Below are 21,606 nucleotides of genomic sequence, written 5' to 3'. Positions count from 1 at the left end.
GAATCAGTTCGTGTAAGTAATTAACCTGCGATATGCTGGGGAACTTTGTCAAAAGGCAGAGTTGCTGAGTTTCTAAGCTTTCAGAGTAAATCTTAACCTGTTCAAAAAAGAACCCTTCTGAAATTTCATTGCAGTGCCGTGACCCGGATTCGAACCGGGGTTGCTGCGGCCACAACGCAGAGTACTAACCACTATACGATCACGGCTGGCTACAAGAGGTGGATTTGTAAAGCCTACATAGGCTGGGAAAGTGATGTGCACAAGCTGGCTAAACACTTTTCATATTGTTCTCGATAATGAATAAAGTGAAGAAACAGTCGAGCTTTACACATTCAAAAAGTGACCTTTTTCCGTGACATTGGAATATCTCAATTGCATCCTCCTCACATCATCTCTAATTCTCTAAACCGATTGGTGAGAAAACCTGAGTGCCCTCCACTCTGACCTTCTCCTCCAATGTGTACACTAAAATGCTTGAAATGGTACTGCTGAGATTTGAACTCAGGATCTCCTGTTTACTAGACAGGCACTTTAACCAACTAAGCCACAGCACCCATGAGAGACATATATTTTGCAGATGTGAACACCCACACCTATTTCAATCAAACCAGTCTCATTAATTTAACCCACATCTCTGTCTAGCAAAATCACATCACAAAAGAGATGTCTTTTACTAATATTGGTCAATCGAGGACAGTACATTTTTCATTTGGGTCTCGAGATGAATAAACTCAAGAACCTCTGACATGGATTCTTAAACTATGATTTGGGACCCAAAGCAGTTATTAACATGTCATAGATGGGTCGTGAGATATGAGTAAACATTCAGAATCATACACTATTTCTTCATAATGTTGGTCGTTCGAGGACACTGCATTTCTCATTTGGCCCTCGAGCTTAAAAATGGTAAAAACCTCTGAAACAGCAGATGAATCAGTTCGTGTAAGTAATTAACCTGCGATATGCTGGGGAACTTTGTCAAAAGGCAGAGTTGCTGAGTTTCTAAGCTTTCAGAGTAAATCTTAACCTGTTCAAAAAAGAACCCTTCTGAAATTTCATTGCAGTGCCGTGACCCGGATTCGAACCGGGGTTGCTGCGGCCACAACGCAGAGTACTAACCACTATACGATCACGGCTGGCTACAAGAGGTGGATTTGTAAAGCCTACATAGGCTGGGAAAGTGATGTGCACAAGCTGGCTAAACACTTTTCATATTGTTCTCGATAATGAATAAAGTGAAGAAACAGTCGAGCTTTACACATTCAAAAAGTGCCCTTTTTCCGTGACATTGGAATATCTCAATTGCATCCTCCTCACATCATCTCTAATTCTCTAAACCGATTGGTGAGAAAACCTGAGTGCCCTCCACTCTGACCTTCTCCTCCAATGTGTACACTAAAATGCTTGAAATGGTACTGCTGAGATTTGAACTCAGGATCTCCTGTTTACTAGACAGGCACTTTAACCAACTAAGCCACAGCACCCATTAGAGACATATATTTTGCAGATGTGAACACCCACACCTATTTCAATCAAACCAGTCTCATTAATTTAACCCACATCTCTGTCTAGCAAAATCACATCACAAAAGAGATGTCTTTTACTAATATTGGTCAATCGAGGACAGTACATTTTTCATTTGGGTCTCGAGATGAATAAACTCAAGAACCTCTGACATGGATTCTTAAACTATGATTTGGGACCCAAAGCAGTTATTAACATGTCATAGATGGGTCGTGAGATATGAGTAAACATTCAGAATCATACACTATTTCTTCATAATGTTGGTCGTTCGAGGACACTGCATTTCTCATTTGGCCCTCGAGCTTAAAAATGGTAAAAACCTCTGAAACAGCAGATGAATCAGTTCGTGTAAGTAATTAACCTGCGATATGCTGGGGAACTTTGTCAAAAGGCAGAGTTGCTGAGTTTCTAAGCTTTCAGAGTAAATCTTAACCTGTTCAAAAAAGAACCCTTCTGAAATTTCATTGCAGTGCCGTGACCCGGATTCGAACCGGGGTTGCTGCGGCCACAACGCAGAGTACTAACCACTATACGATCACGGCTGGCTACAAGAGGTGGATTTGTAAAGCCTACATAGGCTGGGAAAGTGATGTGCACAAGCTGGCTAAACACTTTTCATATTGTTCTCGATAATGAATAAAGTGAAGAAACAGTCGAGCTTTACACATTCAAAAAGTGCCCTTTTTCCGTGACATTGGAATATCTCAATTGCATCCTCCTCACATCATCTCTAATTCTCTAAACCGATTGGTGAGAAAACCTGAGTGCCCTCCACTCTGACCTTCTCCTCCAATGTGTACACTAAAATGCTTGAAATGGTACTGCTGAGATTTGAACTCAGGATCTCCTGTTTACTAGACAGGCACTTTAACCAACTAAGCCACAGCACCCATGAGAGACATATATTTTGCAGATGTGAACACCCACACCTATTTCAATCAAACCAGTCTCATTAATTTAACCCACATCTCTGTCTAGCAAAATCACATCACAAAAGAGATGTCTTTTACTAATATTGGTCAATCGAGGACAGTACATTTTTCATTTGGGTCTCGAGATGAATAAACTCAAGAACCTCTGACATGGATTCTTAAACTATGATTTGGGACCCAAAGCAGTTATTAACATGTCATAGATGGGTCGTGAGATATGAGTAAACATTCAGAATCATACACTATTTCTTCATAATGTTGGTCGTTCGAGGACACTGCATTTCTCATTTGGCCCTCGAGCTTAAAAATGGTAAAAACCTCTGAAACAGCAGATGAATCAGTTCGTGTAAGTAATTAACCTGCGATATGCTGGGGAACTTTGTCAAAAGGCAGAGTTGCTGAGTTTCTAAGCTTTCAGAGTAAATCTTAACCTGTTCAAAAAAGAACCCTTCTGAAATTTCATTGCAGTGCCGTGACCCGGATTCGAACCGGGGTTGCTGCGGCCACAACGCAGAGTACTAACCACTATACGATCACGGCTGGCTACAAGAGGTGGATTTGTAAAGCCTACATAGGCTGGGAAAGTGATGTGCACAAGCTGGCTAAACACTTTTCATATTGTTCTCGATAATGAATAAAGTGAAGAAACAGTCGAGCTTTACACATTCAAAAAGTGCCCTTTTTCCGTGACATTGGAATATCTCAATTGCATCCTCCTCACATCATCTCTAATTCTCTAAACCGATTGGTGAGAAAACCTGAGTGCCCTCCACTCTGACCTTCTCCTCCAATGTGTACACTAAAATGCTTGAAATGGTACTGCTGAGATTTGAACTCAGGATCTCCTGTTTACTAGACAGGCACTTTAACCAACTAAGCCACAGCACCCATGAGAGACATATATTTTGCAGATGTGAACACCCACACCTATTTCAATCAAACCAGTCTCATTAATTTAACCCACATCTCTGTCTAGCAAAATCACATCACAAAAGAGATGTCTTTTACTAATATTGGTCAATCGAGGACAGTACATTTTTCATTTGGGTCTCGAGATGAATAAACTCAAGAACCTCTGACATGGATTCTTAAACTATGATTTGGGACCCAAAGCAGTTATTAACATGTCATAGATGGGTCGTGAGATATGAGTAAACATTCAGAATCATACACTATTTCTTCATAATGTTGGTCGTTCGAGGACACTGCATTTCTCATTTGGCCCTCGAGCTTAAAAATGGTAAAAACCTCTGAAACAGCAGATGAATCAGTTCGTGTAAGTAATTAACCTGCGATATGCTGGGGAACTTTGTCAAAAGGCAGAGTTGCTGAGTTTCTAAGCTTTCAGAGTAAATCTTAACCTGTTCAAAAAAGAACCCTTCTGAAATTTCATTGCAGTGCCGTGACCCGGATTCGAACCAGGGTTGCTGCGGCCACAACGCAGAGTACTAACCACTATACGATCACGGCTGGCTACAAGAGGTGGATTTGTAAAGCCTACATAGGCTGGGAAAGTGATGTGCACAAGCTGGCTAAACACTTTTCATATTGTTCTCGATAATGAATAAAGTGAAGAAACAGTCGAGCTTTACACATTCAAAAAGTGCCCTTTTTCCGTGACATTGGAATATCTCAATTGCATCCTCCTCACATCATCTCTAATTCTCTAAACCGATTGGTGAGAAAACATGAGTGCCCTCCACTCTGACCTTCTCCTCCAATGTGTACACTAAAATGCTTGAAATGGTACTGCTGAGATTTGAACTCAGGATCTCCTGTTTACTAGACAGGCACTTTAACCAACTAAGCCACAGCACCCATGAGAGACATATATTTTGCAGATGTGAACACCCACACCTATTTCAATCAAACCAGTCTCATTAATTTAACCCACATCTCTGTCTAGCAAAATCACATCACAAAAGAGATGTCTTTTACTAATATTGGTCAATCGAGGACAGTACATTTTTCATTTGGGTCTCGAGATGAATAAACTCAAGAACCTCTGACATGGATTCTTAAACTATGATTTGGGACCCAAAGCAGTTATTAACATGTCATAGATGGGTCGTGAGATATGAGTAAACATTCAGAATCATACACTATTTCTTCATAATGTTGGTCGTTCGAGGACACTGCATTTCTCATTTGGCCCAAGAGCTTAAAAATGGTAAAAACCTCTGAAACAGCAGATGAATCAGTTCGTGTAAGTAATTAACCTGCGATATGCTGGGGAACTTTGTCAAAAGGCAGAGTTGCTGAGTTTCTAAGCTTTCAGAGTAAGTCTTAACCTGTTCAAAAAAGAACCCTTCTGAAATTTCATTGCAATGCCATGACCCGGATACAAACCGGGGTTGCTGCAGCCACAACCCAGAGTACTAACCACTATACGATCACGGCTGGCTACAAGAGGTGGATTTGTAAAGCCTACATAGGCTGGGAAAGTGATGTGCACAAGCTGGCTAAACACTTGTTCATATTGTTCTCGTTAATGAATAAAGTGAAGAAACAGTCGAGCTTTACACATTCAAAAATTGACCTTTTTCCGTGACATTGGAATATCTCAATTGCATCCTCCTCAAATCATCTCTAATTCTCTAAACCGATTGGTGAGAAAACCTGAGTGCCCTCCACTCTGACCTTCTCCTCCAATGTGTACACTAAAATGCTTGAAATGGTACTGCTGAGATTTGAACTCAGGATCTCCTGTTTACTCGACAGGTACTTTAACCAACTAAGCCACAGCACCCATTAGAGACATATATTTTGCAGATGTGAACACCCACACCTATTTCAATCAAACCAGTCTCATTAATTTAACCCACATCTCTGTCTAGCAAAATCACATCACAAAAGAGATGTCTTTTACTAATATTGGTCAATCGAAGACAGTACATTTTTCATTTGGGTCTCGAGATGAATAAACTCAAGAACCTCTGACATGGATTCTTAAACTATGATTTGGGACCCAAAGCAGTTATTAACATGTCATAGATGGGTCGTGAGATATGAGTAAACATTCAGAATCATACACTATTTCTTCATAATGTTGGTCGTTCGAGGACACTGCATTTCTCATTTGACCCTCGAGCTTAAAAATTGTAAAAACCTCTGAAACAGGAGATTAATCAGTTTGTGTAAGTAATTAACCTGCGATATGCTGGGGAACTTTGTCAAAAGGCAGAGTTGCTGAGTTTCTAAGCTTTCAGAGTAAATCTTAACCTGTTCAAAAAAGAACCCTTCTGAAATTTCATTGCAGTGCCGTGACACGGATTTGAACCAGGGTTGCTGCGGCCACAACGCAGAGTACTAACAACTATACGATCAAGGCTGGCTACAAGAGGTGGAATTGTAAAGCCTGCATAGGCTGGGAAAGTGATGTGCACAAGCTGGCTAAACACTGTTCATATTGTTCTCGTTAATGAATAAAGTGAAGAAACAGTCGAGCTTTACACATTCAAAAAGTGACCTTTTTCCGTGACATTGGAATATCTCAATTGCATACTCCTCACATCATCTCTAATTCTCTAAACCGATTGGTGAGAAAACCTGAGTGCCCTCCACTCTGACCTTCTCCTCCAATGTGTACACTAAAATGCTTGAAATGGTACTGCTGAGATTTGAACTCAGGATCTCCTGGTACAACCCTAACTCTGTAAACAAGGGCACCCTCATAGACGTCATCCTGACCAACTGGCCCTCCAAATACACCTCCGCTGTCTTCAACCAGGATCTCAGCGATCACTGCCTCATTGCCTGTATCCGCTACGGAGCCGCAGTCAAACGACCACCCCTCATCACTGTCAAACGCTCCCTAAAACACTTCTGTGAGCAGGCCTTTCTAATCGACCTGGCCCGGGTATCCTGGAAGGACATTGACCTCATCCCGTCAGTTGAGGATGCCTGGTCATTCTTTAAAAGTAACTTCCTCACCATTTTAGATAAGCATGCTCCGTTCAAAAAATGCAGAACTAAGAACAGATACAGCCCTTGGTTCACCCCAGACCTGACTGCCCTCGACCAGCACAAAAACATCCTGTGGCGGACTGCAATAGCATCGAATAGTCCCCGTGATATGCAACTGTTCAGGGAAGTCCGGAACCAATACACGCAGTCAGTCAGGAAAGCTAAGGCCAGCTTCTTCAGGCAGAAGTTTGCATCCTGTAGCTCCAACTCCAAAAAGTTCTGGGACACTGTGAAGTCCATGGAGAACAAGAGCACCTCCTCCCAGCTGCCCACTGCACTGAGGCTAGGTAACACGGTCACCACTGATAAATCCATGATTATCGAAAACTTCAATAAGCATTTCTCAACGGCTGGCCATGCCTTCCGCCTGGCTACTTCAACCTCGGCCAACAGCTCCGCCCCCCCCGCAGCTCCTCGCCCAAGCCTCTCCAGGTTCTCCTTTACCCAAATCCAGATAGCAGATGTTCTGAAAGAGCTGCAAAACCTGGACCCGTACAAATCAGCTGGGCTTGACAATCTGGACCCTCTATTTCTGAAACTATCTGCCACCATTGTCGCAACCCCTATTACCAGCCTGTTCAACCTCTCTTTCATCTCGTCTGAGATCCCCAAGGATTGGAAAGCTGCCGCAGTCATCCCCCTCTTCAAAGGGGGAGACACCCTGGACCCAAACTGTTACAGACCTATATCCATCCTGCCCTGCCTATCTAAGGTCTTCGAAAGCCAAGTCAACAAACAGGTCACTGACCATCTCGAATCCCACCGTACCTTCTCCGCTGTGCAATCTGGTTTCCGAGCCGGTCATGGGTGCACCTCAGCCACACTCAAGGTACTAAACGACATCATAACCGCCATCGATAAAAGACAGTACTGTGCAGCCGTCTTCATCGACCTCGCCAAGGCTTTCGACTCTGTCAATCACCATATTCTTATCGGCAGACTCAGTAGCCTCGGTTTTTCGGATGACTGCCTTGCCTGGTTCACCAATTACTTTGCGGACAGAGTTCAGTGTGTCAAATCGGAGGGCATGCTGTCCGGTCCTCTGGCAGTCTCTATGGGGGTGCCACAGGGTTCAATTCTCGGGCCGACTCTTTTCTCTGTGTATATCAATGATGTTGCTCTTGCTGCGGGCGATTCCCTGATCCACCTCTACGCAGACGACACCATTCTATATACTTTCGGCCCGTCTTTGGACACTGTGCTATCTAACCTCCAAACAAGCTTCAATGCCATACAACACTCCTTCCGTGGCCTCCAACTGCTCTTAAACGCTAGTAAAACCAAATGCATGCTTTTCAACCGGTCGCTGCCTGCACCTGCATGCCCGACTAGCATCACCACCCTGGATGGTTCCGACCTAGAATATGTGGACGTCTATAAGTACCTAGGTGTCTGGCTAGACTGCAAACTCTCCTTCCAGACTCATATCAAACATCTCCAATCGAAAATCAAATCAAGAGTCGGCTTTCTATTCCGCAACAAAGCCTCCTTCACTCAAGCCGCCAAGCTTACCCTAGTAAAACTGACTATCCTACCGATCCTCGACTTCGGCGATGTCATCTACAAAATGGCTTCCAACACTCTACTCAGCAAACTGGATGCAGTCTATCACAGTGCCATCCGTTTTGTCACTAAAGCACCTTATACTACCCACCACTGCGACTTGTATGCTATAGTCGGCTGGCCCTCGCTACATATTCGTCGCCAGACCCACTGGCTCCAGGCCATCTACAAGTCTATGCTAGGTAAAGCTCCGCCTTATCTCAGCTCACTGGTCACGATGGCAACACCCATCCGGAGCACGCGCTCCAGCAGGTGTATCTCACTGATCATCCCTAAAGCCAACACCTCATTTGGCCGCCTTTCGTTCCAGTACTCTGCTGCCTGTGACTGGAACGAATTGCAAAAATCGCTGAAGTTGGAGACTTTTATCTCCCTCACCAACTTCAAACATCAGCTATCTGAGCAGCTAACCGATCGCTGCAGCTGTACATAGTCTATTGGTAAATAGCCCACCCTTTTCACCTACCTCATCCCCGTACTGTTTCTATTTATTTACTTTTCTGCTCTTCTGCACACCAATATCTCTACCTGTACATGACCATCTGATCTTTTATCACTCCAGTGTTAATCTGCAAAATTGTAATTATTTGCCTACCTCCTCATGCCTTTTGCACACATTGTATATAGACCCCCCCTTCGTTTTCTACTGTGTTATTGACTTGTTAATTGTTTACTCCATGTGTAACTCTTTGTTGTATGCTCACACTGCTATGCTTTATCTTGGCCAGGTCGCAGTTGCAAATGAGAACTTGTTCTCAACTAGCCTACCTGGTTAAATAAAGGTGAAATAAAAAAATAAAAAATTACTAGACAGGCACTTTAACCAACTAAGCCACAGCACCCATTAGAGACATATATTTTGCAGATGTGAACACCCACACCTATTTCAATGAAACCAGTCTCATTAATTTAACCCACATCTCTGTCTAGCAAAATCACATCACAAAAGAGATGTCTTTTACTAATATTGGTCAATCGAGGACAGTACATTTTTCATTTGGGTCTCGAGATGAATAAACTCAAGAACCTCTGACATGGATTCTTAAACTATGATTTGGGACCCAAAGCAGTTATTAACATGTCATAGATGGGTCGTGAGATATGAGTAAACATTCAGAATCATACACTATTTCTTCATAATGTTGGTCGTTCGAGGACACTGCATTTCTCATTTGGCCCTCTAGCTTAAAAATTGTAAAAACCTCTGAAACAGCAGATGAATCAGTTCGTGTAAGTAATTAACCTGCGATATGCTGGGGAACTTTGTCAAAAGGCAGAGTTGCTGAGTTTCTAAGCTTTCAGAGTAAATCTTAACCTGTTCAAAAAAGAACCCTTCTGAAATTTCATTACAGTGCCGTGACCCGGATTCGAACCAGGGTTGATGCGGCCACAACGCAGAGTACTAACCACTATACGATCACAGCTGGCTACAAGAGGTGGAGTTGTAAAGCCTACATAGGCTGGGAAAGTGATGTGCACAAGCTGGCTAAACACTTTTCATATTGTTCTCGATAATGAATAAAGTGAAGAAACAGTCGAGCTTTACACATTCAAAAAGTGCCCTTTTTCCGTGACATTGGAATATCTCAATTGCATCCTACTCACATCATCTCTAATTCTCTAAACCGATTGGTGAGAAAACATGAGTGCCCTCCACACTAACCTTCTCCTCCAATGTGTATACTAAAATGCTTGAAATGGTACTGCTGAGATTTGAACTCAGGATCTCCTGTTTACTAGACAGGCACTTTAACCAACTAAGCCACAGCACCCATGAGAGACATATATTTTGCAGATGTGAACACCCACACCTATTTCAATCAAACCAGTCTCATTAATTTAACCCACATCTCTGTCTAGCAAAATCACATCACAAAAGAGATGTCTTTTACTAATATTGGTCAATCGAGGACAGTACATTTTTCATTTGGGTCTCGAGATGAATAAACTCAAGAACCTCTGACATGGATTCTTAAACTATGATTTGGGACCCAAAGCAGTTATTAACATGTCATAGATGGGTCGTGAGATATGAGTAAACATTCAGAATCATACACTATTTCTTCATAATGTTGGTCGTTCGAGGACACTGCATTTCTCATTTGGCCCAAGAGCTTAAAAATGGTAAAAACCTCTGAAACAGCAGATGAATCAGTTCGTGTAAGTAATTAACCTGCGATATGCTGGGGAACTTTGTCAAAAGGCAGAGTTGCTGAGTTTCTAAGCTTTCAGAGTAAGTCTTAACCTGTTGAAAAAAGAACCCTTCTGAAATTTCATTGCAATGCCATCACCCGGATACAAACCGGGGTTGCTGCAGCCACAACCCAGAGTACTAACCACTATACGATCACGGCTGGCTACAAGAGGTGGATTTGTAAAGCCTACATAGGCTGGGAAAGTGATGTGCACAAGCTGGCTAAACATTGTTCATATTGTTCTCGTTAATGAATAAAGTGAAGAAACAGTCGAGCTTTACACATTCAAAAATTGACCTTTTTCCGTGACATTGGAATATCTCAATTGCATCCTCCTAAAATCATCTCTAATTCTCTAAACCGATTGGTGAGAAAACCTGAGTGCCCTCCACTCTGACCTTCTCCTCCAATGTGTACACTAAAATGCTTGAAATGGTACTGCTGAGATTTGAACTCAGGATCTCCTGTTTACTCGACAGGTACTTTAACCAACTAAGCCACAGCACCCATTAGAGACATATATTTTGCAGATGTGAACACCCACACCTATTTCAATCAAACCAGTCTCATTAATTTAACCCACATCTCTGTCTAGCAAAATCACATCACAAAAGAGATGTCTTTTACTAATATTGGTCAATCGAAGACAGTACATTTTTCATTTGGGTCTCGAGATGAATAAACTCAAGAACCTCTGACATGGATTCTTAAACTATGATTTGGGACCCAAAGCAGTTATTAACATGTCATAGATGGGTCGTGAGATATGAGTAAACATTCAGAATCATACACTATTTCTTCATAATGTTGGTCGTTCGAGGACACTGCATTTCTCATTTGGCCCTCGAGCTTAAAAATGGTAAAAACCTCTGAAACAGCAGATTAATCAGTTTGTGTAAGTAATTAACCTGCGATATGCTGGGGAACTTTGTCAAAAGGCAGAGTTGCTGAGTTTCTAAGCTTTCAGAGTAAATCTTAACCTGTTCAAAAAAGAACCCTTCTGAAATTTCATTGCAGTGCCGTGACCCGGATTCGAACCAGGGTTGCTGCGGCCAACAACGCAGAGTACTAACCACTATACGATCACGGCTGGCTACAAGAGGTGGATTTGTAAAGCCTACATAGGCTGGGAAAGTGATGTGCACAAGCTGGCTAAACACTTTTCATATTGTTCTCGATAATGAATAAAGTGAAGAAACAGTCGAGCTTTACACATTCAAAAAGTGACCTTTTTCCGTGACATTGGAATATCTCAATTGCATCCTCCTCACATCATCTCTAATTCTCTAAACCGATTGGTGAGAAAACCTGAGTGCCCTCCACTCTGACCTTCTCCTCCAATGTGTACACTAAAATGCTTGAAATGGTACTGCTGAGATTTGAACTCAGGATCTCCTGTTTACTAGACAGGCACTTTAACCAACTAAGCCACAGCACCCATTAGAGACATATATTTTGCAGATGTGAACACCCACACCTATTTCAATCAAACCAGTCTCATTAATTTAACCCACATCTCTGTCTAGCAAAATCACATCACAAAAGAGATGTCTTTTACTAATATTGGTCAATCGAGGACAGTACATTTTTCATTTGGGTCTCGAGATGAATAAACTCAAGAACCTCTGACATGGATTCTTAAACTATGATTTGGGACCCAAAGCAGTTATTAACATGTCATAGATGGGTCGTGAGATATGAGTAAACATTCAGAATCATACACTATTTCTTCATAATGTTGGTCGTTCGAGGACACTGCATTTCTCATTTGGCCCTCGAGCTTAAAAATGGTAAAAACCTCTGAAACAGCAGATGAATCAGTTTGTGTAAGTAATTAACCTGCGATATGCTGGGGAACTTTGTCAAAAGGCAGAGTTGCTGAGTTTCTAAGCTTTCAGAGTAAATCTTAACCTGTTCAAAAAAGAACCCTTCTGAAATTTCATTGCAGTGCCGTGACCCGGATTCGAACCGGGGTTGCTGCGGCCACAACGCAGAGTACTAACCACTATACGATCACGGCTGGCTACAAGAGGTGGATTTGTAAAGCCTACATAGGCTGGGAAAGTGATGTGCACAAGCTGGCTAAACACTTTTCATATTGTTCTCGATAATGAATAAAGTGAAGAAACAGTCGAGCTTTACACATTCAAAAAGTGCCCTTTTTCCGTGACATTGGAATATCTCAATTGCATCCTCCTCACATCATCTCTAATTCTCTAAACCGATTGGTGAGAAAACCTGAGTGCCCTCCACTCTGACCTTCTCCTCCAATGTGTACACTAAAATGCTTGAAATGGTACTGCTGAGATTTGAACTCAGGATCTCCTGTTTACTAGACAGGCACTTTAACCAACTAAGCCACAGCACCCATGAGAGACATATATTTTGCAGATGTGAACACCCACACCTATTTCAATCAAACCAGTCTCATTAATTTAACCCACATCTCTGTCTAGCAAAATCACATCACAAAAGAGATGTCTTTTACTAATATTGGTCAATCGAGGACAGTACATTTTTCATTTGGGTCTCGAGATGAATAAACTCAAGAACCTCTGACATGGATTCTTAAACTATGATTTGGGACCCAAAGCAGTTATTAACATGTCATAGATGGGTCGTGAGATATGAGTAAACATTCAGAATCATACACTATTTCTTCATAATGTTGGTCGTTCGAGGACACTGCATTTCTCATTTGGCCCTCGAGCTTAAAAATGGTAAAAACCTCTGAAACAGCAGATGAATCAGTTTGTGTAAGTAATTAACCTGCGATATGCTGGGGAACTTTGTCAAAAGGCAGAGTTGCTGAGTTTCTAAGCTTTCAGAGTAAATCTTAACCTGTTCAAAAAAGAACCCTTCTGAAATTTCATTGCAGTGCCGTGACCCGGATTCGAACCGGGGTTGCTGCGGCCACAACGCAGAGTACTAACCACTATACGATCACGGCTGGCTACAAGAGGTGGATTTGTAAAGCCTACATAGGCTGGGAAAGTGATGTGCACAAGCTGGCTAAACACTTTTCATATTGTTCTCGATAATGAATAAAGTGAAGAAACAGTCGAGCTTTACACATTCAAAAAGTGACCTTTTTCCGTGACATTGGAATATCTCAATTGCATCCTCCTCACATCATCTCTAATTCTCTAAACCGATTGGTGAGAAAACCTGAGTGCCCTCCACTCTGACCTTCTCCTCCAATGTGTACACTAAAATGCTTGAAATGGTACTGCTGAGATTTGAACTCAGGATCTCCTGTTTACTAGACAGGCACTTTAACCAACTAAGCCACAGCACCCATGAGAGACATATATTTTGCAGATGTGAACACCCACACCTATTTCAATCAAACCAGTCTCATTAATTTAACCCACATCTCTGTCTAGCAAAATCACATCACAAAAGAGATGTCTTTTACTAATATTGGTCAATCGAGGACAGTACATTTTTCATTTGGGTCTCGAGATGAATAAACTCAAGAACCTCTGACATGGATTCTTAAACTATGATTTGGGACCCAAAGCAGTTATTAACATGTCATAGATGGGTCGTGAGATATGAGTAAACATTCAGAATCATACACTATTTCTTCATAATGTTGGTCGTTCGAGGACACTGCATTTCTCATTTGGCTCTCGAGCTTAAAAATGGTAAAAACCTCTGAAACAGCAGATGAATCAGTTCGTGTAAGTAATTAACCTGCGATATGCTGGGGAACTTTGTCAAAAGGCAGAGTTGCTGAGTTTCTAAGCTTTCAGAGTAAATCTTAACCTGTTCAAAAAAGAACCCTTCTGAAATTTCATTGCAGTGCCGTGACCCGGATTCGAACCGGGGTTGCTGCGGCCACAACGCAGAGTACTAACCACTATACGATCACGGCTGGCTACAAGAGGTGGATTTGTAAAGCCTACATAGGCTGGGAAAGTGATGTGCACAAGCTGGCTAAACACTTTTCATATTGTTCTCGATAATGAATAAAGTGAAGAAACAGTCGAGCTTTACACATTCAAAAAGTGCCCTTTTTCCGTGACATTGGAATATCTCAATTGCATCCTCCTCACATCATCTCTAATTCTCTAAACCGATTGGTGAGAAAACCTGAGTGCCCTCCACTCTGACCTTCTCCTCCAATGTGTACACTAAAATGCTTGAAATGGTACTGCTGAGATTTGAACTCAGGATCTCCTGTTTACTAGACAGGCACTTTAACCAACTAAGCCACAGCACCCATGAGAGACATATATTTTGCAGATGTGAACACCCACACCTATTTCAATCAAACCAGTCTCATTAATTTAACCCACATCTCTGTCTAGCAAAATCACATCACAAAAGAGATGTCTTTTACTAATATTGGTCAATCGAGGACAGTACATTTTTCATTTGGGTCTCGAGATGAATAAACTCAAGAACCTCTGACATGGATTCTTAAACTATGATTTGGGACCCAAAGCAGTTATTAACATGTCATAGATGGGTCGTGAGATATGAGTAAACATTCAGAATCATACACTATTTCTTCATAATGTTGGTCGTTCGAGGACACTGCATTTCTCATTTGGCCCTCGAGCTTAAAAATGGTAAAAACCTCTGAAACAGCAGATGAATCAGTTCGTGTAAGTAATTAACCTGCGATATGCTGGGGAACTTTGTCAAAAGGCAGAGTTGCTGAGTTTCTAAGCTTTCAGAGTAAATCTTAACCTGTTCAAAAAAGAACCCTTCTGAAATTTCATTGCAGTGCCGTGACCCGGATTCGAACCGGGGTTGCTGCGGCCACAACGCAGAGTACTAACCACTATACGATCACGGCTGGCTACAAGAGGTGGATTTGTAAAGCCTACATAGGCTGGGAAAGTGATGTGCACAAGCTGGCTAAACACTTTTCATATTGTTCTCGATAATGAATAAAGTGAAGAAACAGTCGAGCTTTACACATTCAAAAAGTGCCCTTTTTCCGTGACATTGGAATATCTCAATTGCATCCTCCTCACATCATCTCTAATTCTCTAAACCGATTGGTGAGAAAACCTGAGTGCCCTCCACTCTGACCTTCTCCTCCAATGTGTACACTAAAATGCTTGAAATGGTACTGCTGAGATTTGAACTCAGGATCTCCTGTTTACTAGACAGGCACTTTAACCAACTAAGCCACAGCACCCATGAGAGACATATATTTTGCAGATGTGAACACCCACACCTATTTCAATCAAACCAGTCTCATTAATTTAACCCACATCTCTGTCTAGCAAAATCACATCACAAAAGAGATGTCTTTTACTAATATTGGTCAATCGAGGACAGTACATTTTTCATTTGGGTCTCGAGATGAATAAACTCAAGAACCTCTGACATGGATTCTTAAACTATGATTTGGGACCCAAAGCAGTTATTAACATGTCATAGATGGGTCGTGAGATATGAGTAAACATTCAGAATCATACACTATTTCTTCATAATGTTGGTCGTTCGAGGACACTGCATTTCTCATTTGGCTCTCGAGCTTAAAAATGGTAAAAACCTCTGAAACAGCAGATGAATCAGTTTGTGTAAGTAATTAACCTGCGATATGCTGGGGAACTTTGTCAAAAGGCAGAGTTGCTGAGTTTCTAAGCTTTCAGAGTAAATCTTAACCTGTTCAAAAAATAACCCTTCTGAAATTTCATTGCAGTGCCGTGACCCGGATTCGAACCGGGGTTGCTGCGGCCACAACGCAGAGTACTAACCACTATACGATCACGGCTGGCTACAAGAGGTGGATTTGTAAAGCCTACATAGGCTGGGAAAGTGATGTGCACAAGCTGGCTAAACACTTTTCATATTGTTCTCGATAATGAATAAAGTGAAGAAACAGTCGAGCTTTACACATTCAAAAAGTGACCTTTTTCCGTGACATTGGAATATCTCAATTGCATCCTCCTCACATCATCTCTAATTCTCTAAACCGATTGGTGAGAAAACCTGAGTGCCCTCCACTCTGACCTTCTCCTCCAATGTGTACACTAAAATGCTTGAAATGGTACTGCTGAGATTTGAACTCAGGATCTCCTGTTTACTAGACAGGCACTTTAACCAACTAAGCCACAGCACCCATTAGAGACATATATTTTGCAGATGTGAACACCCACACCTATTTCAATCAAACCAGTCTCATTAATTTAACCCACATCTCTGTCTAGCAAAATCACATCACAAAAGAGATGTCTTTTACTAATATTGGTCAATCGAGGACAGTACATTTTTCATTTGGGTCTCGAGATGAATAAACTCAAGAACCTCTGACATGGATTCTTAAACTATGATTTGGGACCCAAAGCAGTTATTAACATGTCATAGATGGGTCGTGAGATATGAGTAAACATTCAGAATCATACACTATTTCTTCATAATGTTGGTCGTTCGAGGACACTGCATTTCTCATTTGGCCCTCGAGCTTAAAAATGGTAAAAACCTCTGAAACAGCAGATGAATCAGTTTGTGTAAGTAATTAACCTGCGATATGCTGGGGAACTTTGTCAAAAGGCAGAGTTGCTGAGTTTCTAAGCTTTCAGAGTAAATCTTAACCTGTTCAAAAAAGAACCCTTCTGAAATTTCATTGCATTGCCGTGACCCGGATTCGAACCGGGGTTGCTGCGGCCACAACGCAGAGTACTAACCACTATACGATCACGGCTGGCTACAAGAGGTGGATTTGTAAAGCCTACATAGGCTGGGAAAGTGATGTGCACAAGCTGGCTAAACACTTTTCATATTGTTCTCGATAATGAATAAAGTGAAGAAACAGTCGAGCTTTACACATTCAAAAAGTGACCTTTTTCCGTGACATTGGAATATCTCAATTGCATCCTCCTCACATCATCTCTAATTCTCTAAACCGATTGGTGAGAAAACCTGAGTGCCCTCCACTCTGACCTTCTCCTCCAATGTGTACACTAAAATGCTTGAAATGGTACTGCTGAGATTTGAACTCAGGATCTCCTGTTTACTAGACAGGCACTTTAACCAACTAAGCCACAGCACCCATTAGAGACATATATTTTGCAGATGTGAACACCCACACCTATTTCAATCAAACCAGTCTCATTAATTTAACCCACATCTCTGTCTAGCAAAATCACATCACAAAAGAGATGTCTTTTACTAATATTGGTCAATCGAGGACAGTACATTTTTCATTTGGGTCTCGAGATGAATAAACTCAAGAACCTCTGACATGGATTCTTAAACTATGATTTGGGACCCAAAGCAGTTATTAACATGTCATAGATGGGTCGTGAGATATGAGTAAACATTCAGAATCATACACTATTTCTTCATAATGTTGGTCGTTCGAGGACACTGCATTTCTCATTTGGCCCTCGAGCTTAAAAATGGTAAAAACCTCTGAAACAGCAGATGAATCAGTTTGTGTAAGTAATTAACCTGCGATATGCTGGGGAACTTTGTCAAAAGGCAGAGTTGCTGAGTTTCTAAGCTTTCAGAGTAAATCTTAACCTGTTCAAAAAAGAACCCTTCTGAAATTTCATTGCAGTGCCGTGACCCGGATTCGAACCGGGGTTGCTGCGGCCACAACGCAGAGTACTAACCACTATACGATCACGGCTGGCTACAAGAGGTGGATTTGTAAAGCCTACATAGGCTGGGAAAGTGATGTGCACAAGCTGGCTAAACACTTTTCATATTGTTCTCGATAATGAATAAAGTGAAGAAACAGTCGAGCTTTACACATTCAAAAAGTGCCCTTTTTCCGTGACATTGGAATATCTCAATTGCATCCTCCTCACATCATCTCTAATTCTCTAAACCGATTGGTGAGAAAACCTGAGTGCCCTCCACTCTGACCTTCTCCTCCAATGTGTACACTAAAATGCTTGAAATGGTACTGCTGAGATTTGAACTCAGGATCTCCTGTTTACTAGACAGGCACTTTAACCAACTAAGCCACAGCACCCATTAGAGACATATATTTTGCAGATGTGAACACCCACACCTATTTCAATCAAACCAGTCTCATTAATTTAACCCACATCTCTGTCTAGCAAAATCACATCACAAAAGAGATGTCTTTTACTAATATTGGTCAATCGAGGACAGTACATTTTTCATTTGGGTCTCGAGATGAATAAACTCAAGAACCTCTGACATGGATTCTTAAACTATGATTTGGGACCCAAAGCAGTTATTAACATGTCATAGATGGGTCGTGAGATATGAGTAAACATTCAGAATCATACACTATTTCTTCATAATGTTGGTCGTTCGAGGACACTGCATTTCTCATTTGGCCCTCGAGCTTAAAAATGGTAAAAACCTCTGAAACAGCAGATGAATCAGTTTGTGTAAGTAATTAACCTGCGATATGCTGGGGAACTTTGTCAAAAGGCAGAGTTGCTGAGTTTCTAAGCTTTCAGAGTAAATCTTAACCTGTTCAAAAAAGAACCCTTCTGAAATTTCATTGCAGTGCCGTGACCCGGATTCGAACCGGGGTTGCTGCGGCCACAACGCAGAGTACTAACCACTATACGATCACGGCTGGCTACAAGAGGTGGATTTGTAAAGCCTACATAGGCTGGGAAAGTGATGTGCACAAGCTGGCTAAACACTTTTCATATTGTTCTCGATAATGAATAAAGTGAAGAAACAGTCGAGCTTTACACATTCAAAAAGTGCCCTTTTTCCGTGACATTGGAATATCTCAATTGCATCCTCCTCACATCATCTCTAATTCTCTAAACCGATTGGTGAGAAAACCTGAGTGCCCTCCACTCTGACCTTCTCCTCCAATGTGTACACTAAAATGCTTGAAATGGTACTGCTGAGATTTGAACTCAGGATCTCCTGTTTACTAGACAGGCACTTTAACCAACTAAGCCACAGCACCCATTAGAGACATATATTTTGCAGATGTGAACACCCACACCTATTTCAATCAAACCAGTCTCATTAATTTAACCCACATCTCTGTCTAGCAAAATCACATCACAAAAGAGATGTCTTTTACTAATATTGGTCAATCGAGGACAGTACATTTTTCATTTGGGTCTCGAGATGAATAAACTCAAGAACCTCTGACATGGATTCTTAAACTATGATTTGGGACCCAAAGCAGTTATTAACATGTCATAGATGGGTCGTGAGATATGAGTAAACATTCAGAATCATACACTATTTCTTCATAATGTTGGTCGTTCGAGGACACTGCATTTCTCATTTGGCCCTCGAGCTTAAAAATGGTAAAAACCTCTGAAACAGCAGATGAATCAGTTCGTGTAAGTAATTAACCTGCGATATGCTGGGGAACTTTGTCAAAAGGCAGAGTTGCTGAGTTTCTAAGCTTTCAGAGTAAATCTTAACCTGTTCAAAAAAGAACCCTTCTGAAATTTCATTGCAGTGCCGTGACCCGGATTCGAACCGGGGTTGCTGCGGCCACAACGCAGAGTACTAACCACTATACGATCACGGCTGGCTACAAGAGGTGGATTTGTAAAGCCTACATAGGCTGGGAAAGTGATGTGCACAAGCTGGCTAAACACTTTTCATATTGTTCTCGATAATGAATAAAGTGAAGAAACAGTCGAGCTTTACACATTCAAAAAGTGCCCTTTTTCCGTGACATTGGAATATCTCAATTGCATCCTCCTCACATCATCTCTAATTCTCTAAACCGATTGGTGAGAAAACCTGAGTGCCCTCCACTCTGACCTTCTCCTCCAATGTGTACACTAAAATGCTTGAAATGGTACTGCTGAGATTTGAACTCAGGATCTCCTGTTTACTAGACAGGCACTTTAACCAACTAAGCCACAGCACCCATTAGAGACATATATTTTGCAGATGTGAACACCCACACCTATTTCAATCAAACCAGTCTCATTAATTTAACCCACATCTCTGTCTAGCAAAATCACATCACAAAAGAGATGTCTTTTACTAATATTGGTCAATCGAGGACAGTACATTTTTCATTTGGGTCTCGAGATGAATAAACTCAAGAACCTCTGACATGGATTCTTAAACTATGATTTGGGACCCAAAGCAGTTATTAACATGTCATAGATGGGTCGTGAGATATGAGTAAACATTCAGAATCATACACTATTTCTTCATAATGTTGGTCGTTCGAGGACACTGCATTTCTCATTTGGCCCTCGAGCTTAAAAATGGTAAAAACCTCTGAAACAGCAGATGAATCAGTTTGTGTAAGTAATTAACCTGCGATATGCTGGGGAACTTTGTCAAAAGGCAGAGTTGCTGAGTTTCTAAGCTTTCAGAGTAAATCTTAACCTGTTCAAAAAAGAACCCTTCTGAAATTTCATTGCAGTGCCGTGACCCGGATTCGAACCGGGGTTGCTGCGGCCACAACGCAGAGTACTAACCACTATACGATCACGGCTGGCTACAAGAGGTGGATTTGTAAAGCCTACATAGGCTGGGAAAGTGATGTGCACAAGCTGGCTAAACACTTTTCATATTGTTCTCGATAATGAATAAAGTGAAGAAACAGTCGAGCTTTACACATTCAAAAAGTGACCTTTTTCCGTGACATTGGAATATCTCAATTGCATCCTCCTCACATCATCTCTAATTCTCTAAACCGATTGGTGAGAAAACCTGAGTGCCCTCCACTCTGACCTTCTCCTCCAATGTGTACACTAAAATGCTTGAAATGGTACTGCTGAGATTTGAACTCAGGATCTCCTGTTTACTAGACAGGCACTTTAACCAACTAAGCCACAGCACCCATGAGAGACATATATTTTGCAGATGTGAACACCCACACCTATTTCAATCAAACCAGTCTCATTAATTTAACCCACATCTCTGTCTAGCAAAATCACATCACAAAAGAGATGTCTTTTACTAATATTGGTCAATCGAGGACAGTACATTTTTCATTTGGGTCTCGAGATGAATAAACTCAAGAACCTCTGACATGGATTCTTAAACTATGATTTGGGACCCAAAGCAGTTATTAACATGTCATAGATGGGTCGTGAGATATGAGTAAACATTCAGAATCATACACTATTTCTTCATAATGTTGGTCGTTCGAGGACACTGCATTTCTCATTTGGCCCTCGAGCTTAAAAATGGTAAAAACCTCTGAAACAGCAGATGAATCAGTTCGTGTAAGTAATTAACCTGCGATATGCTGGGGAACTTTGTCAAAAGGCAGAGTTGCTGAGTTTCTAAGCTTTCAGAGTAAATCTTAACCTGTTCAAAAAAGAACCCTTCTGAAATTTCATTGCATTGCCGTGACCCGGATTCGAACCGGGGTTGCTGCGGCCACAACGCAGAGTACTAACCACTATACGATCACGGCTGGCTACAAGAGGTGGATTTGTAAAGCCTACATAGGCTGGGAAAGTGATGTGCACAAGCTGGCTAAACACTTTTCATATTGTTCTCGATAATGAATAAAGTGAAGA

At 41.5% G+C, this 21,606-nt stretch overlaps 34 non-coding genes across 34 annotated transcripts; all 34 read right to left on the bottom strand.

Annotated features, from left to right (window-relative positions):
- Positions 1-134: 134 nt before the first annotated feature.
- On the bottom strand, positions 135-206 carry trnah-gug (transfer RNA histidin (anticodon GUG)). Its single transcript has one exon. It is a non-coding gene; the product is annotated as a tRNA-His (tRNA).
- Positions 207-480: 274 nt separating this feature from the next.
- On the bottom strand, positions 481-554 carry trnat-agu (transfer RNA threonine (anticodon AGU)). The gene has a single exon. It is a non-coding gene; the product is annotated as a tRNA-Thr (tRNA).
- A 510-nt stretch (positions 555-1,064) lies between these two features.
- trnah-gug (transfer RNA histidin (anticodon GUG)) lies at positions 1,065-1,136 on the bottom strand. The gene has a single exon. It is a non-coding gene; the product is annotated as a tRNA-His (tRNA).
- A 274-nt stretch (positions 1,137-1,410) lies between these two features.
- On the bottom strand, positions 1,411-1,484 carry trnat-agu (transfer RNA threonine (anticodon AGU)). The gene has a single exon. It is a non-coding gene; the product is annotated as a tRNA-Thr (tRNA).
- A 510-nt stretch (positions 1,485-1,994) lies between these two features.
- On the bottom strand, positions 1,995-2,066 carry trnah-gug (transfer RNA histidin (anticodon GUG)). Its single transcript has one exon. It is a non-coding gene; the product is annotated as a tRNA-His (tRNA).
- Positions 2,067-2,340: 274 nt separating this feature from the next.
- trnat-agu (transfer RNA threonine (anticodon AGU)) lies at positions 2,341-2,414 on the bottom strand. Its single transcript has one exon. It is a non-coding gene; the product is annotated as a tRNA-Thr (tRNA).
- A 510-nt stretch (positions 2,415-2,924) lies between these two features.
- trnah-gug (transfer RNA histidin (anticodon GUG)) lies at positions 2,925-2,996 on the bottom strand. Its single transcript has one exon. It is a non-coding gene; the product is annotated as a tRNA-His (tRNA).
- A 274-nt stretch (positions 2,997-3,270) lies between these two features.
- On the bottom strand, positions 3,271-3,344 carry trnat-agu (transfer RNA threonine (anticodon AGU)). The gene has a single exon. It is a non-coding gene; the product is annotated as a tRNA-Thr (tRNA).
- A 510-nt stretch (positions 3,345-3,854) lies between these two features.
- trnah-gug (transfer RNA histidin (anticodon GUG)) lies at positions 3,855-3,926 on the bottom strand. The gene has a single exon. It is a non-coding gene; the product is annotated as a tRNA-His (tRNA).
- A 274-nt stretch (positions 3,927-4,200) lies between these two features.
- Positions 4,201-4,274, bottom strand: trnat-agu (transfer RNA threonine (anticodon AGU)). Its single transcript has one exon. It is a non-coding gene; the product is annotated as a tRNA-Thr (tRNA).
- Positions 4,275-9,683: 5,409 nt separating this feature from the next.
- Positions 9,684-9,757, bottom strand: trnat-agu (transfer RNA threonine (anticodon AGU)). The gene has a single exon. It is a non-coding gene; the product is annotated as a tRNA-Thr (tRNA).
- A 1,440-nt stretch (positions 9,758-11,197) lies between these two features.
- trnan-guu (transfer RNA asparagine (anticodon GUU)) lies at positions 11,198-11,270 on the bottom strand. The gene has a single exon. It is a non-coding gene; the product is annotated as a tRNA-Asn (tRNA).
- A 274-nt stretch (positions 11,271-11,544) lies between these two features.
- Positions 11,545-11,618, bottom strand: trnat-agu (transfer RNA threonine (anticodon AGU)). The gene has a single exon. It is a non-coding gene; the product is annotated as a tRNA-Thr (tRNA).
- A 510-nt stretch (positions 11,619-12,128) lies between these two features.
- On the bottom strand, positions 12,129-12,200 carry trnah-gug (transfer RNA histidin (anticodon GUG)). Its single transcript has one exon. It is a non-coding gene; the product is annotated as a tRNA-His (tRNA).
- A 274-nt stretch (positions 12,201-12,474) lies between these two features.
- On the bottom strand, positions 12,475-12,548 carry trnat-agu (transfer RNA threonine (anticodon AGU)). The gene has a single exon. It is a non-coding gene; the product is annotated as a tRNA-Thr (tRNA).
- Positions 12,549-13,058: 510 nt separating this feature from the next.
- On the bottom strand, positions 13,059-13,130 carry trnah-gug (transfer RNA histidin (anticodon GUG)). The gene has a single exon. It is a non-coding gene; the product is annotated as a tRNA-His (tRNA).
- Positions 13,131-13,404: 274 nt separating this feature from the next.
- Positions 13,405-13,478, bottom strand: trnat-agu (transfer RNA threonine (anticodon AGU)). Its single transcript has one exon. It is a non-coding gene; the product is annotated as a tRNA-Thr (tRNA).
- A 510-nt stretch (positions 13,479-13,988) lies between these two features.
- trnah-gug (transfer RNA histidin (anticodon GUG)) lies at positions 13,989-14,060 on the bottom strand. Its single transcript has one exon. It is a non-coding gene; the product is annotated as a tRNA-His (tRNA).
- A 274-nt stretch (positions 14,061-14,334) lies between these two features.
- Positions 14,335-14,408, bottom strand: trnat-agu (transfer RNA threonine (anticodon AGU)). The gene has a single exon. It is a non-coding gene; the product is annotated as a tRNA-Thr (tRNA).
- A 510-nt stretch (positions 14,409-14,918) lies between these two features.
- On the bottom strand, positions 14,919-14,990 carry trnah-gug (transfer RNA histidin (anticodon GUG)). The gene has a single exon. It is a non-coding gene; the product is annotated as a tRNA-His (tRNA).
- Positions 14,991-15,264: 274 nt separating this feature from the next.
- trnat-agu (transfer RNA threonine (anticodon AGU)) lies at positions 15,265-15,338 on the bottom strand. Its single transcript has one exon. It is a non-coding gene; the product is annotated as a tRNA-Thr (tRNA).
- Positions 15,339-15,848: 510 nt separating this feature from the next.
- trnah-gug (transfer RNA histidin (anticodon GUG)) lies at positions 15,849-15,920 on the bottom strand. The gene has a single exon. It is a non-coding gene; the product is annotated as a tRNA-His (tRNA).
- Positions 15,921-16,194: 274 nt separating this feature from the next.
- On the bottom strand, positions 16,195-16,268 carry trnat-agu (transfer RNA threonine (anticodon AGU)). The gene has a single exon. It is a non-coding gene; the product is annotated as a tRNA-Thr (tRNA).
- Positions 16,269-16,778: 510 nt separating this feature from the next.
- trnah-gug (transfer RNA histidin (anticodon GUG)) lies at positions 16,779-16,850 on the bottom strand. The gene has a single exon. It is a non-coding gene; the product is annotated as a tRNA-His (tRNA).
- Positions 16,851-17,124: 274 nt separating this feature from the next.
- Positions 17,125-17,198, bottom strand: trnat-agu (transfer RNA threonine (anticodon AGU)). Its single transcript has one exon. It is a non-coding gene; the product is annotated as a tRNA-Thr (tRNA).
- A 510-nt stretch (positions 17,199-17,708) lies between these two features.
- trnah-gug (transfer RNA histidin (anticodon GUG)) lies at positions 17,709-17,780 on the bottom strand. The gene has a single exon. It is a non-coding gene; the product is annotated as a tRNA-His (tRNA).
- A 274-nt stretch (positions 17,781-18,054) lies between these two features.
- trnat-agu (transfer RNA threonine (anticodon AGU)) lies at positions 18,055-18,128 on the bottom strand. The gene has a single exon. It is a non-coding gene; the product is annotated as a tRNA-Thr (tRNA).
- Positions 18,129-18,638: 510 nt separating this feature from the next.
- trnah-gug (transfer RNA histidin (anticodon GUG)) lies at positions 18,639-18,710 on the bottom strand. Its single transcript has one exon. It is a non-coding gene; the product is annotated as a tRNA-His (tRNA).
- Positions 18,711-18,984: 274 nt separating this feature from the next.
- trnat-agu (transfer RNA threonine (anticodon AGU)) lies at positions 18,985-19,058 on the bottom strand. Its single transcript has one exon. It is a non-coding gene; the product is annotated as a tRNA-Thr (tRNA).
- Positions 19,059-19,568: 510 nt separating this feature from the next.
- Positions 19,569-19,640, bottom strand: trnah-gug (transfer RNA histidin (anticodon GUG)). The gene has a single exon. It is a non-coding gene; the product is annotated as a tRNA-His (tRNA).
- A 274-nt stretch (positions 19,641-19,914) lies between these two features.
- Positions 19,915-19,988, bottom strand: trnat-agu (transfer RNA threonine (anticodon AGU)). The gene has a single exon. It is a non-coding gene; the product is annotated as a tRNA-Thr (tRNA).
- A 510-nt stretch (positions 19,989-20,498) lies between these two features.
- trnah-gug (transfer RNA histidin (anticodon GUG)) lies at positions 20,499-20,570 on the bottom strand. Its single transcript has one exon. It is a non-coding gene; the product is annotated as a tRNA-His (tRNA).
- Positions 20,571-20,844: 274 nt separating this feature from the next.
- On the bottom strand, positions 20,845-20,918 carry trnat-agu (transfer RNA threonine (anticodon AGU)). The gene has a single exon. It is a non-coding gene; the product is annotated as a tRNA-Thr (tRNA).
- Positions 20,919-21,428: 510 nt separating this feature from the next.
- On the bottom strand, positions 21,429-21,500 carry trnah-gug (transfer RNA histidin (anticodon GUG)). Its single transcript has one exon. It is a non-coding gene; the product is annotated as a tRNA-His (tRNA).
- Between the last annotated feature and the right edge of the window lie 106 nt (positions 21,501-21,606).

This window comes from Oncorhynchus kisutch, linkage group LG24, assembly GCF_002021735.2.
Source record: "Oncorhynchus kisutch isolate 150728-3 linkage group LG24, Okis_V2, whole genome shotgun sequence".
NCBI classification, from domain to species: domain Eukaryota; kingdom Metazoa; phylum Chordata; class Actinopteri; order Salmoniformes; family Salmonidae; genus Oncorhynchus; species Oncorhynchus kisutch.
This window is presented reverse-complemented; position numbering and strand designations above follow the sequence as displayed.